This window comes from Elephas maximus, chromosome 23, assembly GCF_024166365.1.
Source record: "Elephas maximus indicus isolate mEleMax1 chromosome 23, mEleMax1 primary haplotype, whole genome shotgun sequence".
In the NCBI taxonomy this organism is placed as follows: domain Eukaryota; kingdom Metazoa; phylum Chordata; class Mammalia; order Proboscidea; family Elephantidae; genus Elephas; species Elephas maximus.
The window spans coordinates 22,927,354-22,940,326 of NC_064841.1; positions in this window are offsets into that span (position 1 = coordinate 22,927,354).

Sequence of the window (12,973 nt, forward strand, 5' to 3'; positions counted from 1 at the left end):
TAGAATATTTTTCCTTTTGTTATTGACTTATTTCACTGAGCATAAGGTTTTCAAGGTTCATCCATGTTGTAGCATGGATCAGGACTTCATTTCTCTTCATGGCTGAGAAGTAGGCATTTATTTTTAATATAGAGGAAGTTGTACATTTTGAATTGAAAACACCAGCTTTGTAGGAGGATAGGGAAATATATTAGAATTGAGAAAAGGTCATTTCATTTCTATATAAAATTTCCTGACATTAATCTTTGGGGTCTCCAGTTTCTGCAGAAGCGTTGTGGAGGTAGGAGAGCAGCAGATCAAGAAAGGCAGAGTGCAGATGAAATAGTACAGACTCTGGGTTCAGATCTCATCTGAATCTCAATTCTGCCATTTACCAGATGTGTGAGTTTAGACAAGTTGCTGAGCTTCTCTGATATCTAGTTTCTCCTTTGGTAAAACAGAAAATATACGTCTACCTCATAAGGTTGCTGTGAGGATAAAATTAGATAAAATGTGCCCTTGGGCTCTGAAAAACTGCACTATGTGAAGGTTAGACGTTTTATTACTACAGAGTCAAGGAAGAAGGAAGCAACTTCCTAGTCTCTTATGTGGCTGTCACTGGGCGTGTCATTAATGCTTATTAGAAAAGGTTCCCTTGAGAGATCAACAATGAAATTTGAAAGTAAATTTTGGTCTGTTCATTTTGGAATTGGAAGTATCTTCCAGAATAATTGACCTAGGAAAATATTTAATAGTCAGTTAAATACTGTAGAATTCTTGGTTGAATACACTGCCAGGGGTGGGGGAACAGTTCTGTCTAATTATAAATTTGGGATGAAGGCTCATAGGCAGGACTCATGCTACAGAAAAAGATTTGTGGCCACCCTTGTACCATGGTTTTGCTGTCACTTGGAAAGCTGGTTGCACCATTACTCTTGCTTGCTCTTGGAGGATGACAGTCCTCAGCAGGGGACAAAGACTTTTCATTCTTCAAATAAAGATCAGATAAATAACGTCATCTATCTGTATTATCATTTGTCTTGACTTATCCCTAATCTTTCTAGATTTTTAACTCTGCAAGATTGGAAGAATCTATTGTTTTCATTTTTTGTGTCCAATGAAGTAATGCCTGTCATAGTAGATGCTCAATAAATATTTGTTGAAAGAATGAATAAATTAATGTAAAATTAAAATATACAAATGAATATAAAATACAAATAACCTAGGTGGATGGAACACTTGACTTGTTAGGGCACAAATGATTGATGTCAGATTCTGAGCTGAGGGAGAAAGCTTTTCAAGTGGCTGGGAACTGATCACGTGGAAAACCACAGGGCAAAGAGATTCTGAAGGAAGAAGGAGTAATACAGAGAGAGTAAAGAAAGGAAACAAAGGAACAAAGAAAGGAAAAGGAGGAAATTTTCCTATTTTCAGCTTTATCCACTGAAGTTTCTGACCAAGAACTCTTTGAAAACATACAGCGGACATTACTGGGTCATAATATTGTGATAAATTTAATAATAATTTATTAATACAGAGACGAAAAAAATTGAAAGGCTTTCTTCATGCATAGGAAACACATTTAGGATTAAAACAAGCAAGGAAGAGCTTGAGTATGTTAAATTTAGCAGTTTATAACGTGCATTAGTAAAGCAACACACTTTGACACATTAACATGTACCAGTGCTGTTTGGTTTGGTTAATGTTTCCTGCGTATTTATATTTTGTTTCTATCGCATCATTTGAAGTGCCTTGGAGATACAGACTGGACTTTCAGAAAGATTGCATTGTAAATTCAAGCTTTGAAGTTTCTCAGTGCCCCAAACAAATAGCAATAACAAATAAAAATTGTAAAAGAAAAAAATTAAAAAGACAAAGCGACATCTGTGAGGAGAAGGTAGATCAGGCAGCGGTAGAGAATACCACCAAAATCTTTGTAGCTTAAAACAGAAGCAGTTATTTCTTGCTCGTGCTTTATGTCCATGGTGAATTGACTTGGGGCTTCGTCCACGGTGTCCTCATTTTGACACCCAGGCAGATGTAGGGACTGCCGCTTCGGACATTACTAGTTGCTGTGGCAGAGGGAAAAAGAGCACAATGAACGATATATTGGCTCCTTAAAGCTTGCTTCTGGAGGGAACATATGCCATGTCTGGAGGGGACGCATGCCACATCCACTTATATTACCTTCACCAAAACAAATCACAGGCCATATTTAAGGTGATGAAGTAAAATTCTGCCAAGTTCTTGGGAGGAATAGTACAAATATTTGATAAGTGAAGTTAATTACTATTACAATAGACAGGTAGAGACAAATAGACAATTGAAAGTTGCCATCTAGAACAGAACAAATTATTTCCCTGTCCTGAGTCATCCTTGTGATCGTGGGCATGTTTCAGTCCATTGTTGTGGTTACTGTACCAATCCATCTCACTGAGGGTTTCCCTTGCCCTCAGTGGCCCTCTATGTTACCAAACGGGATGTCCTCCTCCAGCAGTTGATTCCTCCCGATGACGTGTCCAAAGCAAACGAATCAAACAATGTTCTGTTGTGGTTGTATAAGGTTTTCACTGGCTAATTTCCAGAAGTAGATCATCAGTCCTTTCTTTCTAGCCTGTCTTAGTCTGGAAGCTTTACTTAAACCTGTCCACCATGGATGACCCTGTTGTTATTTGAATGAGTGACTGCAGTACATGATTAACTGAATTTCTAAGATAAGGGACTAGAGTGAATGACAGAAGAAAAAAAAAAAAAGTAAGGATAAAAGGAACTGAGAATTTTCCAGTAGAGTCATACATCAGCTAATGTCCATGATCCGGTCTGTGAAATTGGACGTTGTGTGATTTGGAGGTTGTGCCAACACCGTATTACAGGCAGTCCCCAGGTTATGAACGTCCAACTTACAGACAACTCATACATGAGAACGGACTGCCTTAATGCCTGTTACGTTAAAAAATGTGAGTTAAATCCAATGGTTCAAAATAAAGAATGCACGCACTACTTTGTGATACTCATGGAAACACTGCAGTTTGGGAGTGTTTCTTAAATGTTTTATGTGCATAGAAAGGTAAAATATATATTATATACTAAGACAAACATTTGACTAACTGATGCTAAATAAGAACCGTATGGGCCTGTTCTGACCTACCTACAAATTCTACTCAAATACAGACCTAGGCATGCATCTTGTTCGTAACCTGGGGACTGCCTGTATACAAGAAACATGAGATACACGTGTTCCAAGCGGAGAGCTGTTGCCTCTGCTACATCTGGTTACATTCGCTACATTTCATTCACTGATCAGGGTTTGAACTCCGTTATAAGCTTATGGGATCACGGACATACACGTGGTTGGATGTTGCCCAAATGGATGTTAGGCAGTGCATGACTGTATTAAAAAATACCTGCATCCACAGATAAAAGTTTATTTGAAGAACTATGTAAAATAAATAAAAATAAAGCCATATCTAGATGCATCATAATGAAATTACAAAAGATTTAGAATAAATTGAAAATATTAAAATTTACCAGTGAGAAAAACAGATTACTTCAAAAAATGAAAATAAGACTAATAAACTATAGCAAGAATGGATGCCAGAGGACAATGGAGTGGTATCTTCAAATGTCTGAGAGGAAAGTAAATGTTAGTTAGATTTAACACCTTGCTATGCTATCATTCAAGATAAAAAACCAAATCCATTGTCGTCGAGTCGATTTTGACTTGTACAAACCTAAAGGAGAGAGTAGAACTGCCCCATAGGGTTTCCAAGGAGCACCTGGTGGATTTGAAGTACCGACCTTTTGGTTAGCAGTCATAGCTGTTAACCACTATGCCACCAGGGTTTCCTCTCATTTAAGATAGAAGGAGAAATAAAGACACTTACTGATCTATAAAGACTAAGAGTGTATGCCACCCACGGACCATTAGGGAAAGAACCACTTAAGACAGTATTTCAATAGGAAGAAAATCATTCTAAAAGAAAAGAGTTTGATATTTAAAAAAGGAGAAGAAGTTGGAGTCCAGAATCATGGTAAGGTCTTACTCAGGAAAATGACACATTTTGAAATTTAAGGATAATGACTAAAAAATAAAAGTACAATATACAGTGTCTGTATCAGAAGAAGTTCCTGGGCGCAAATAGTTAATACTCTTGGTTGCTAACCAAAAAGTAGGAAGTTCGAGTTCACTCAGAGGTGCCTCAGAAAAAGGCCTGGCCATCTACTTCCGAAAAATCAGCAATTGGAAACCCTATGGGAGCACAGTTCTGCTCTGTCTTACGTGCGGTCTCCATGAGTTAGAACTGACTCGGCAGCAACGGGTAGGTTTGTACTAGGAAGTGATGGGGGAAAGAATATAGAAAGAAGAATGGTACCTATATTATATTTACCCTGATCCCCCAGAACATGTACTGCAATAACTGAAAAATACTTGCTAAATTAAATTGAATATAGATTCTGTTAAAATAAATGAAAAAAATTGTTTGCAGTTGGAAAATTGGGCTAACTTTTTTTTTTATTATTTAAATCCTGTGATAAGTGCAGAAAATCCTCAATTGTCTGGAACCATTTACTTACCCAAATTATTTTTTGTCCTTAACTTTTAGGAGAAAGGAAAATCACAAGAAAAAAAATCAATATGTATTTAAAGTGATAACTTGATTCAGGCTGATGTAGATTTTATCTAGTCACCTACAACTTTTACATTTTAAACTACCTTACTCTACAAAGATAATTCATCTGCAAAATGCCAGCTTTGAGCAATGCAATCATCAAAGAAAAGTTCGGTCACTGCTAAGGTACGTAACGTTGCAAGGGTAGAAATTGGATTTATATGTTTGAGATGTGTTCTTAGAATAAGATTTAACATGGTCTTTTTTTTAAAAAAGGAAAATGTTCTGGTTATTTTATTTAATAGAAATTTTTATTTTTTGTCATAACAAGCAGTCCTTCCATGGTGCAAATGATTAAATGTGTTCTGCTGTAAACCAAAAGTTTAGCGGTTCAAATCTACCCAGAGGCATTGTCATGGATTGAATTGTGTCCCCCCAAAATACGTGTACCAATTGGCTAGGCCATGATTCTCAGTGTTGTGTGATTGTCCACCGTTTTGTCATCTGATGTGATTTTCCTTTGTGTTGTAAAACCTGCCTCTATGAAGTTAATGAGGTGGGATAGGCGGCAGTTATGTTAATAAGGCAGGACTCAGTTTACAAGATCTGATTTTGTCTTGAGTCAGTCTCTTGAGATACAAAAGAGACAAGCCAGCAGAGAGATAGGGGGACCTCTTACTACCAAGGAAGCAGCGCCGGGAGCAAAGTGTGTCCTTTGGTTCGGAGGTTCCTGAGCTGAGAAGCTCCCAGACCAAGGGAAGATTGATGACAAAGGCCTTCCTCCAGAGCTGACAGAGAGAGAAAGACTTCCCATGGAGCCGATGCTCTAAAATTGGACTTGTAGCCTAACAGAAGCACTACATGTTACAGCAGCACTAGATTACTAGCAATCTACTTCTAAAAAAATCGGCCACTGAAAACCCTGTGGACACAGCTGTACTCTGACACACATGGGGTCAGCGTGAGGCAGAATCCATTCCATGATAACTTTTTTTTTTTAAATAAATAATAGGCATGTGTAGTATCTTGGATAACATGCCAGAAAGTTACGTGTTCTAGTTCAAGTCTTTACTCTGTGACCAAGTAGTTGTGTGGCTATATATAACTCATCTAACCTGATGGGGCCTCCTTTTTCTTATGCATGATATGAAAAGTTCGATTAAATGAACTTGGTGGTTCAAACCCACCAAGCTACTCAGTGGGAAAAAAGATCTGGTGATCTGCTTCCACAAAGTCTACAGACAAGAAAAACCTATGCGGCAGTTCTACTCTGTTGGATGGGGTTGCTAATGAGTCCAAATTGACTTGATGACACCTAGCAATAACGACAACAAGGTCCCTTGGTGGGCAATATTAATTCAGTAGTAGAATTCTCCCCTTCCATGCCTGAGACCCTGGTTCAATTCCTAGCCAATGCGCCTGGAGTGAATAGCTACTGCCCTTCTGTTAGAGGGGGCTTGCGTGTTACCATGATGCTCAACAGGTTTCAGCGGAGCTTCCAGACTAAGATGGACTAGAAAGAAAGGCCTGGCAATCTATTTCTGAAAATCAGCCAGTGAAAACTGGACAGATCACAACAGCCTGGTCCACAATCAATTATGAGGATGGTGTAGGACAGGCGACATTTCCTTTCTTTGTACCTGGGACCATCATGATTCAGAGACTAGAAGTCAGCTATAAAAATAAAAAATTCTCTTCATGCTTTATGGTCTGTGATTCTAGAATGCACCCTATCCTGGGCATCCTGGTTAGCTGAGGTTTTAGGCTACCTCAGAAACCTCTTTCCTGGCTGGTGGTGTGAGTCTTGTAGACTTTGCTCTGTCAGAGGCTTTGGGGCAGGTCCATGCCACCCTCTATCATGTGTTTTAGTATCCTGAAGTGTGAAGTGCTACAGACGGTGAACACTGAGGGGATGACAGCTGGAATAACACAATGAATCTAAATAGTTAAGAATACGGGGAAGGCATGTCAGTAGAATCGCAATTGACGTATTTATACAAATATCGGACAGAAAGTTTCTAAGTTTGAAAAGGCAGTTTCTATGGTACTTTCATCCAAGGAAGAAATGTGAGCAATGAGAGGCATTGTTCAAGGAGATGGGCCAGAGCTGTGATAATGACTTTGGCACTGGACCATTTTTTTCATCTGTGACATTTATCATGCAGCAATATTCAGGATCTTGATTGGAGGTTCATGCTGTGAAATACAATGAATGTAATATCTAGAAAACAAGGGAGAACAGATGTAGCTGGGTTGTATAATTCTGCGTGACACTCATTATCCTTATGAAAGGAATAACTATCAAGCTTGAAAGACGGAAAATAGATGCAGCCGAGATGCTCAGAGTTCTGCCTGGTTTTAAAAAGATGCCTGTAATTTCTGTACCTGGGAATAGTCATCATGAAGTCAGCTGTCATTATGCCAGTTCTTGTAACATGCAAGCATCCCTTATAATAGGCTGTGCCACCTGACTTTTTCCTCTGTGGAGATGTTTAATTTTGCTCAAATGATATTTCAGGGGCAGCAAACAAAGAAGAGTTAGGGCAGAATGAGGTGGCTAGGAAATGGCTTTCCATAGATACAGACTTTTATTTTCATTATCTTACTTTACAGACGATGAAAGTATAATACACGAATCTTTACAAGAAGGGGAGAATGGAAGACCTTGCAGAAGGATATGTCATTATTTCCAATGTATTTAGGCTATCTGAAAATTTACTCTTTTTTCCCCCCTTTGGAATGTTAGGTTTGGATGATTGATATAGGCTGCTGACCTTCACGTTGGTATAATGGTTTCATTTAGAAATTCTTGTCCCCTTCGTTATTTGAGTTGATGAACTCTTTTGTGGAATTTTAATATAAAGGAATAATTTCATTTCTCTTTGCAATATACTTTTATTATGAAAAGTTATGAGTGTTTGGGGCTTCTTTTGGTCATTTCTACAGGAGTCAGATTCTTGGGAGTAGATTCCAAAGACTGACTGAAGAGAAAGCAATCATATGCTTAGTTAAAATCCCCACTAACAAAAGACTCTTTAATGCTTTAGTCCCTTGAAAACAAAACTTTTATCTTTTGCAGATACTCAGTATCAAATTCTTTGTTTTCCTGATGGAACATTGTGACTTCCCGTCACGAGAAATGCTTAATTAAATCTCTTTTTTGATGTATATTTACCTTGTTTACAGGAATGCCCTTGTTTTCGGTATGCATGTTTGACCTCTTGTCAAAAGCGTACTGTTACTCTTATTTTCAGACTATTTGCATCACTTTTCAAATGAATATTTCTACAGCCTTCTGAAATTTGTTTACATTTGACAGTAATAGGCTTCATTCTGTAGGGATCCAAAAACAGTTCGTGGAAAGCTGTGGGGTAGGACAGTCTTGGAATGTGCTTATGCATAAAATCAGACAAGCAAAATTATGTTTGAGGTGAGACATTTGCCAGATTTTTGGTTGGTAGTTGCTTCCTTTGTTTCTTCCTGCATGCAGATTTTAACTAAAGGGAAAAAGCCATATTTTTAAAAAGTTCATGTCTGTGGCCTCATTTATAAAAAGCTCCTCAAATACCAGCTCTAGTTCTAAGGTAAAAGGAACCCTCCTTGTGTCATGGTTAAGAGCGTGACTGCTAACTGATAGGTCACCTGCAGTTTGAATCCACCAGTGGCTCCACAGGGGAAAAGACTACAGCCTACTCTGTCACATGGGGTCTCTGAGTTGGAATCCACTCAACAGCACACAACAACATCAGTCCTGTACTGTGTCTTAAATGCTGTTGTACTTTTCCATCCAATGCTGGATTAGACAGACATTTTAAAATCTTTTTGTTGTTGTTGTTGTTCTTCGGTGCTGTCATGTCGGTTCTGACTCATAGCAAGCCTTTATACAACAGAACGAAACACTGCCTGGCCCTGTACCATCCTCACAATTATTGCTATGTTTGAGCCCATTGTTGCAGCCATTATGTCAGTTCATCTCTTTGAGGGTCTTCCTCTTTTTCGCTGACCCTCTACTCCACCAAGCGTGATGTTCTTCTCCAGGGACTGATCCCTCTTGGTAACATGTCCAAAGCATGTGAGATGAAGCTCACCATCCTCGCTTCTAAGGAGCGTTCTGGCTGTGCTCCTTCCAAGTCACATTTGTTTGTTCTTCTGGCCGGTATTATAATTCAAAGGCATCAATTCTCCTTCATTCTTCCTTATTCATTGTCCAGCTTTTGCATGCATAGGAGGCGATCGAAAACACCATGGCTTGGGTCAGGTACACCTTAGTCCTCAAAGTGACATTCTTGCTTTTTAATGCTTGAATGAGGTCTTTTGCCAGCAGATTTGCCCAATGCAATACGTTGCTTGATTTCTTGACTGCTGCTTCCATGGGTGTTGATTGTGGATCCAAGTAAAATGAAATTCTTGACAACTTCAATCTTTTCTCGGTTTTTCATGATAATGGTTAGTGGTACAGTTGTAAGGATTTTTGTTTTCTTTGTGTTGAGGTGTAGTCCATACTGAAGGCTGTAGTCTTTGATCTTCATCAGTAAGTGCTGTAAGTCCTCTTTCCTTTCAGGAAGCAAGGTTTTGTCATCTGCATACCTCATGCTGTTTATGAGTCTTTGTCCAATCCCACAGATTTATTAATATGGTATATGACATTAATGGATTTCATTATATTGAACCAACCTTGTATTCCTAAAATAAATCTCACTTAGTCAAATGTATTTTTAATGTGGTTTTGGAATCTGTTTACTATTTTATTTAATATTTTTACATTGATATGAGTAATATCGGTTTGTAGTTTATCTCTTTATTTGGTTTTTAGTATCAGTGTTATATTTGCTCATGAAACAAATTTGAAAGTTTTCCTTCCTTTGCAATGCATTGGGATTAGTGGCATTTGCAGGTTTGGTAGAATTCACCTGCAAAACCGTTTCAACCTAGTGCTTTTCGTAGGGTGGTTCCTTTACAACTTTTCTACTTATTTTATGGAAACTGGCCTGTTTAAACTGTGTAAATCAAATGAAGTCAATTTCAGTAACCTTAATTTCTCTATGGAATTATCTGTTTCACCTAGATTTTTAAATCCTTTTGTATAAAGGTTTGAAAATTAGTCACTTATAATTAAAAAAAAAAATTCTATTTCAGTGGTTATTTTCTCCTTGTCATTTTTTATTATTTAATTTATTTGTACCTTTTCCCTTTTTTATCTTGATTAAATTAGCTAATGACTGGTCCATTTCATTACTTTTTTCATTAACACAAACTTTTATTAATTAGATCTGCTAGTTTTCTCTTTATTACCTCTTTAATTTTTTTCTTATTTCCTTTGTTGGACTTTGTTTTACTTTTTTATTTTTGAACTAGATATTTCATTTATGTATTGTTATAATTTCATTATTTTTTCTTGATGAGAGTGTTAGTGCAACACATTTTTCTTTGGTCACTGTTTTAAATGTGTCCCATAGTTTCTGATACATAGGTTTTCCTTATTATTATTATTTTTTCAGTTCTGTAATTTCACTTGGATTTCTCTGTTAACCCAAGTTTTTAAATTTCCACATGGGAGGATCACTCAGTTTTTTGTTTTTGATAGTAATTTTTAGTTTTACTTAGTTGTGATCAGACAAGTGTTTTTTTTGGGGGGTGGGGTTGATATGTCTACCTGATGGAGCTCACTGATCCTTTGTCTCCTAATACGTGATCAACTTTTTTGTCTTGGCTGCGGATGCTTGAAAAGAATGTATAGACTCCATCACCCATGTGTAGGACTCAATATTTATCCTTAAGATCTACCTCTATTGTTTATGTTGTTTAAATCTTATATCTCCTCATTTATTATTTGTCCCTTTGATCTGTTTTGTACTGAGAGTAGTGTATTGAAGTTTTCTAATATATTAAAGTCTCTTATTAGTGTGTTTCTATGTGTCTCTTTGCATCTGTGTTTTTTATTAAGTAAGTCAGTTCTCATTATTTGCAGTAGTTATGCTCAATAAAGTCACTGTGGACACTGAATTAGCAAATACTGAGCTATTGCTTCTAGGGAAGACACAGGGTTGGGTGCCTGAGAGTCTCCAGTCATAACATTTTCATCAGCTGATCAATATATAACCTGGTTTTGTGTGTGTTTCTGTTTGAAGACACCTTATTTAATATGTATTTCTTACAGATAATTATTATTTTTTTTAATGATAAAACACTAGCCAAGAAGCCAAATTTAACATTTTCTTGATCCTGTATTTAACACGACCATAAAGTTCTTTGGTTTTCATACTCACAACAATATTGTCCACTACACTTTTTTTCATCAGTTGCCATTTCATGAATCCACACATTTAGCTGCTTTTTCATAACTTTATCACACACTATAGATGTTACTTTACCACTTTCTGGAGCAACCTCACGTACAGATAAATGAATTTCCTCTTCCTTTTTCTGGATGTACCATATTATTAATTCATTAACATTGAACTCATGCCCAATATCACTATAACTCATGCCAGAATGAAGCTTGTTTGCCTCATGTATTTTCTCTGTAAGGCACATCACGGCCTTCTTGTGCTTGGGAACAATAGAGAGTACTTCAACAATATACCTGGAGGCCATTTTAAATAGCAAAATTACCAAGAAAAACCCCCAAATGCAAGAAAATAGCACTAAGGAGATAGTAAAAAGGACACTAGATTACAGGATGAAGAGTTGAAATAAGAAGGCAGAGCGTCACCTTATTTGGCCTCAGCTGTGAACATGTACAATGTGTTGTTCAGATTTTTCACTGCTCTGTGTATGTCCATGGATGACTGTGAAAGTGCCACAAGTATTGATTTTGGCGTTACAAATAAATTTTAGTGAGTAAGTGAATTTGCAAGTACAGAATTCAGGAATAATGACAACTAACTGTAGTCTTAATTATTTAGTGCTGCTGTTGCAGAAATACCACAAGTGGATGGCTTTAACAAAGAGAAATTAATTTTGTCACAGTCTAGGAGGCTAGAAGTCTGAATTCAGGGTGCCAGCTCCAGGGAAAGGCTTTTTTTCTCTGTTGGCTCTGAGTCCTTGTCAACAATCTTCCAATGGCCTAGGACTTTCTCAATACAGGAACCCTGGGTTCAAAGAATTCACTCTGCTCCTGTCTCTTCTTGTTTAGTGGTAATGAGGTCCCTCTCCTCTCTGCTTGCTTCTCTCTTTTATATCTCAAAAGAGTTTGACTCAAAATGCAGTCTCGTCCTGTAGATTGTGTCTGCCTCATTACCAGAACTACTTTTAATCGTGCCTCATTGACATTATAGAGGTTAGGATTTACAATACGTAGGATAATCACATCACACCACAAAATGGTGGACAACCACACAATACTAGGAATCATGGCCTACCCAAGTTGACACACATTTTTGGGGGCACACACAGTTCAATCCTTAACAACTATACATCTTCAGTAAAACTCTGTGTCTCTCTCTGTGTGTGATTTAGGGGGAGGATTGGGTGGAAGGGGAATAACAACAACATGAACGGGAAACTGCCTACTGTACTTTCTCAATATGAGATTTGTAATCCTTGTGCCTACCCACCTTGGAGTTCTACCTCCTGGTTCTGGTCCTGTTTTCATTATGGAATGAATTGAGGAACAAAGAAAGGTGCAGGTGACCTCTCCAGCCTGTCTTGCACGTTTAAGTAATCAGGTTAAACTTGTTGCATTGAGTTAGCAACACATTTAAACAGATATTGTACACTTCTCAATTATCTTCTGTGAGGTCTCTGTGACGACTTATTTAAACATGACTTCAATTCTGCCTCCTTATCCATTCCCAGTCTTCCCGATACTGACCTTGTGACTTATTTGTCAGCTCATAGGACCAAGTAAAATTTGGTTTGCTTCTAAACCCATTGACCTTCTGCCTCTCTTATTGATTATGAATTAAACCTCTGTGCATCTGCTGGCCTTTCTAGTGAGAATGAGTCCACCTGCATCCACATTACTTAACTCTTAGGACTGATAAATGAGCTGCTTGTGTCACCAAGACTTACCTATTTGTACCTGAAATTTTTGTTCAGGTAGATAAGTCTGTAAAACAATAAATAACTTCATTGTTTACTTCAGGAAATTTCTGAAAACTAATTTATTCAGAGAAATAATTTGCTAATCTGGGTAAACAGCTCTCCTTTCTGGACAGTAGAATGCACATATGGGCAAATAGCTTGCTTATCAAAGAATGACTTACTTATCAAGAATTTCTTTAAAATACTTGCTTCACTGTGTCCACCAAATCTATACTTCATATTTTACCTAATCCCTGTCAGTTTTGTGCCTTGAAAGAACTGCCTTAAATCACTTGAGCACAGACCCCCAAATCTCTGGGTATTCTTCCCAGACCACCTCTTCATGAGACACTACCTAG